Source organism: Apium graveolens, chromosome 4, assembly GCF_009905375.1.
Source record: "Apium graveolens cultivar Ventura chromosome 4, ASM990537v1, whole genome shotgun sequence".
Classification (NCBI taxonomy): domain Eukaryota; kingdom Viridiplantae; phylum Streptophyta; class Magnoliopsida; order Apiales; family Apiaceae; genus Apium; species Apium graveolens.
The window spans coordinates 254,645,969-254,652,012 of record NC_133650.1 but is presented as its reverse complement, the minus strand read 5'-3'; positions in this window follow the sequence as shown (position 1 = coordinate 254,652,012).

Genomic DNA, 6,044 nt, shown 5'->3' with positions numbered 1-6,044 from the left:
GTTGTTCAGTCTTAACAGGTGTTTCCACTTGATCCATAGTAGTTTGTGCTTCTTGAACTTCATCAAGTTTAATTTTGCTCCCACTGTTTCCTTCAAGGATAAACTACTTTTCCAAGAAGGTAGCATGTCTGGAGACAAACACCCGATGATCGGTGTAAAAGTAATACCCCAAAGTCTCTTTAGGATATCCCACAAAATTACATTTTACGGATCGAGATTCCAGCTTATCTGGGTCAACTTTCTTGATATAAGCTGGACATCCCCAAATTTTAACGTGTTTAAGACTCGGTTTCCTTTCTTTCCATGTCTCATATGGAGTTTGAGGAACAGATTTGGAAGGCACCTTATTCAGTAAATATGCTGAGGTTTCCAATCTATAACCCCATAGGAATACTGGAAGATTCGCATAGCTCATCATGGACTGAACCATGTCTAACAAAGTTCAATTTCTCCTTTCAGATACCCCATTCAACTGTGGAGTATATGGAGGAGTCCACTGGGAGACTATACCATTTTCTTTGAGATAATCTAGAAACTCTCCATTCAAGTATTCACCACCTCGATCTGATCGAAGAGTTATAATACTTTATTTGGTTTGTTTCTCCACTTCATACTTATATTCTTTGAACTTTTCAAAGGCTTCAAACTTGTGTTTCATCAAATACACATATCTGAATCTAGATCTATCATCTATGAAATTAATGAAGTATGAAAATCCACCCATGGCTTACGTAGACATTGGTCCACATACATCTGTGTGTACCAATCCTAGCAAATCTGCAGCCCTCTGTCCATGTCCACTAAATGGAGATTTGGTCATTTTACCCAATAGACAAGACTCGCATGTAGGATATGATTCAAAATAAAAGGGGTCAAGTAACCCTTCCTTATGCAATGTCCGCAGTCTATTTTCACTAATATGACCTAGCCTACAGTGCCATAAACAGTTCAGATTTTCATCATCTCGTTTTCTTTTATTAGTTTGTTCAATCTGAAGTAAATCATGCTCTACGTCACATACATACAGACCATTATTTAAAATACCATGTCCATAAAGAACATTATCTCTAAGAATAGAACATTCATTATTCTTAATAATAAATGAAAAACCATCAAAATCCAACATAGGAATAGAAACAATATTCCTCACAATAGAGGGAACATAATAACAATTATTCAGAATAATAGTCTTGCCCATAGGCATATGTAAACTAAATGATCCTACAGATATGGTCGTAACCCTTGCTCCATTGCCCATACGTAGAACCACCTCATCTTTTTCAAGAGTCCTACTTCCCTTTAGTCCTTGCAACGAATAGCAAATATGAGAACCACAGGCGGTATCTAATACCCAAGTAGAAATTTGACCTAGTGACATATTAACTTCGATCATGAACATGCCTGAATCAGAAGCGGTAGTCTCACTACCCTTCTTCTTCTTCGAATCTGCAAGGTAAACCTTGCAGTTCCTCTTCCAGTGCCCCATCTTGTTACAGTGAAAGCAAGCAACTTTGCTCTTGGGGTCTTCAGCTTTTGGTGGAACCAGCTTTTTCTCACTTACTTTCTTCTTCTTGGAAGGGCTCTTCGATATCTCATATCAAGTTGTCCTTCCTGCCACATCATACAACTCTTGTAGATGCATAAGGATAGTGTGAGCATCCATATGCTCATGTTGCTTCTGTAGCTCAATGTTCATGGAAGCTAGCAAGATACATTGAGCAACATTTGCATCATCTATCCACTTACGATACACAACATGTTCATCATTATGTGCATCGCTAGCAGGTTCAGTAGGCTTAGGTGAGTCAAACACATATTCCAGCTTCTCAACCTTGAGAACAATTCTCAAGTTTCGAAGCCAGTCAGCAAAATTAGGGCCAGTCAACTTATGAGCATCTAGTATGCTCCAGAGTGATAGTGCAGAAGACATAACGAATATAGTAAATCTGTAAATGATAAACACATAACAACACTTAGCAAATGTTCAATTTCATTTCAAAACACTATATGAATCGGGTCTTTATTCATAAGTGGCTCCCACTAGTTTATCTAATTTATACAACCCCTAAGTGAAAATTAAGCATTCATAATGCCAGTGGGAATAGGGATCATACATTCCATCACACAACCTCGGCTGTAGCACGAAACGTCATGTGATGTTCAATATGCAGACAACTCTTGTCAATTACATCTTATGTTATTCCCTAATATAACTTTAGCCTCTTAAATAATTGAGTCACGGCTGTGGCACGACAAACTCAATATTCTAAGTCAAGTCTAACCCAACATTTCGTACAATTGAATCAGTCTCCAACGGCCCACGACTGTAGCACGTAACGACCTTTAGATTCTAATTCAATGTACACATCTCTATGTAATAGAGTAGTATTTCTTATTTCAAAATCAAAGCCCCCGGCTGTAGCACGAAACGACAATGATTTAAAAATAAGAACCACTTTCTACCATGTTGGAAGGCTATGACCGACACAAGCCCGTTGTGTCATTGGCCAATTTCTACTTGATATTATTTAATTTTAGAGGGATTATATTATGTTACAATCATAATCATATTATAAAGAGATTCTTCCTTTTAAATTAAATATTTCAAATTAATAATCGATAATCAGATGATTCCCAGATCGGGTGGAGCATTGTCAAGAGGCGTCACTTAATAACCCTTTCTTACAGATAGAAATCTGTTGTTGACAGAATCATCCGTTCTCTCAATATTGAAAATTCATATTCAATTACGTGTTTCATAAACACAAGAATCTCATGATCGTATTCATAATATTTATATTAAGGTCATGAAACAATTTCACTATACTAGATTGTGTAACAAACGCCTTATGTTAATTAAGTTCACCTAAATCTATCATCGCATGATAAACTAAGCATATATCATATATATAAGCATGAATAAACGTAAAGGTAGGCATGTTAAATCATGTAGCATATTGGTCTAAGCATTATACATCTCTATGTATCACATGAGGCATTTAAAAGTAATTAAAACAGTTAAAAATATGCTTTAAAACACTTCTGTTAGCTATAAACAGTCCGAAACAATTTCAGAAAATACAATATAATATACCATTAGATGCGTCTCGAAAAGACGAATCCAACGGCACCAAGCACGCCCCATTCTGACCAAGCACGCACCCACACGCGCCCCGAGAAGCAAACCCACGCGCCCCCAAGCGCACACGCGCTGTCAGGCGCGTGTCTCACTGTCTTCCACGCGCCCCCACGTGCACACGCGCCCTAAACCCTAAGCTGACGTCAACATGGCATCATCTGATGACGTCAGCATGACGTCAGCATAGTTCTGACCGTTGACCCGCACGTGTCTGACGCGCGCCGCGCGTGACACACGAGCGCGTGAGCCCCACGCGCGCATGCCAGACGCGCGGTCCTCCCCCTGTTCTGACAGTCGCCGCCTTTACTTTGCACAGAAAAACGTGTTGCCGCCGTACCTATTTCCGGGCCATCACACCATAACAGTGCTCTTGAAAAGCACAGCAGCCAGAAAATATATATATATATATATATATACTAATAGATTATATATATATATTTATAATTACGAATTTAATTAAAACAACTTCAAAAATTCATAATAATTAATCCATTCATCATAAAATTATGAAAAAAATACCTAGACGATCTACAACACTTGTAGAACCCAGATCTACGGTCAAAATAATTCTGAGAAACAATTTCTAATCAGTCATAATTAATCCATGATATAACTTGTAAAAATCATAATTATTTCATACAAGCATATAAAATTCTGAAATTTTTATCACAGATCTATATGCATACAACCTATGCTCTGATACCATTATAGGATTTTATCTATCATAGAAGCATGGTAAAATAATTTTTCATGATATAAAATCCATATAATACGCATACAGATTGTGAATTAAATTGAGGGATCGTTTCTAACCTTTAAAAGCGATCCAAGAACCACGAGTGGAGGTCCCTAGTAGCTGCTCCTCAAGTGTGAAGTACTCCACCGGTATCCACCAAGAAATCGATGTAATGAAGGAGGAGGAGGTGGAGAGAATTAGGGTTTTGTAAATTTTTAGGTTGAGCCAAAAATAGGGTTTATAATAGTATATTTATAGGCAAAATTTTCAGCTGAAAATTTTCCCATAAAATATTATTATTATTAACCCTTTATTATTCTCACTAATAATTAAAACACCTTTTAATTATTAATCTTTTTTCTAAACACTTTAGAAATAATTCTCTCACTTGATTTAATTTCTAAAATTAAATTCTTAATTAATAATATTAAGAACTTTTCTTAATTAATTTATAATCAATTAAATCTTATTTAATCAATTATTAAATTTGCCAATTAATTATTTATTTCATAAATAAATAATTATCAGCCATTATTAATTAATTCCTCCACCATTAAATCATTCTCTTTTATGGTGTGACCCTGTAGGTTCAATATTAAGCCGGTAGTAGAAATAAATAATAATAAAACTATTTTATCATTAGTTATATAATTCTCTAATTCATTAAATATGATTAATTAATTAATCATATTTATTCTACATCGTGAGGGATACTTCTCAGCATATCGCGACTATACGGATAATATGAATTCACTACTTAGAATACCAAGAACCCATTCAGTGAATAGTTACCGTACAATTAATTCCTTCTACCCTGCAATGTCATGATTAAATATAAGGCATGGATCTCGTGTCAAGCCTATCTTATTTAATCATTTGTTTTTCCATTCACTATGCTTAGTTCTATTTAATGTAAATTAGAAACTCCTTTCTAATTTCATTCACTCTGGCCAGAGATTCCTGAACTAGCATAAGTGGATCAGCATTGAACATTCTCTTCCTTCACTAGAAGGGGTAGATCCTTTATTGATCATACACTATCTTTGTGTACAAATTCTAATACCCAGTAGAGCCCTTATAATTGTCCCTAGAGACTAAGAACTAAACCAAAGCATAGTTCAGTGTACACAAGATGACTATGATGACCTCAAGTCTAAGGATACTTGTACAATTATCACTATGTGAACAACTACTGACACGTGAGTGAACTCCATTAATTGTTCAGCTGTGTGAGTCATGTTCAGTGAACTTATTCTATAATAAGCACCTACATACTAGCTTTAGTGTCACCACACATATGTCTATGAGAACAGACATCCTTCATAATGAAGCAAGCATGTACCGATCTTTGCGGATTATTAATTACCAGTTAGTAATCCTACGACCAGGAACTATTTAAGTTTAGAGTTATCATCTTTTATGTCTCATTATTATGATCTCATCACAATCCATAAAAAGCTTTACTCTAAACTATGGTATATCTTATTTAAACACTTAAAATAGATAGAGCCCGTAATAAAAACAAAATAAGTCTTTTATTAATATCAATGAAATCAAAACAGATTACAAAAAAGTTATTCCTAAATCCTCATACATGATTGGACTTAGGACACATCTCTTTCACCTTAGTCACGGCATCCAGAAAGCTCAGACATTACTTCCAAGGAAGAGAAATCCGAGTTGTGACTAATCAACCCTTAAGGAAGATAATACACATGCCATATGTCTCAAGAAGACTTATAAATTGGGCAGTCGAGCTAAGTCAATTCAACTTAAGTTTCATTCCAAGAACTGCTTTCAAAGCCAAGGCACTTGCTGACTTTATCATAGAATGCAATTTTCCTAATGATGAGCCTAGGCCCATGAGCATTGACCCAGAGAGCAGCCATGATCATAACCCGGGAGCCTGGGCTCTCAAGGTTGATGGTTCTTCAACAAACGAAAGGTCATGAGTAGGGTTCATCCTAAAGAGCCCAGATGATTTTACAATTCAAATCGCTATCTCCATCAGATTTTCAGCAACAAACAACCAGGCAGAGTATGAAGCCCTGATTGTAGGATTGAAGCTCGCCAGGACCCTTAGGATCTAGGATCTTGACATCTATAGCGACTCCCAGATTATAGTCAAGCAAAGAAATGGCGAGTACATAGCGAATGATCCAGTTCTAG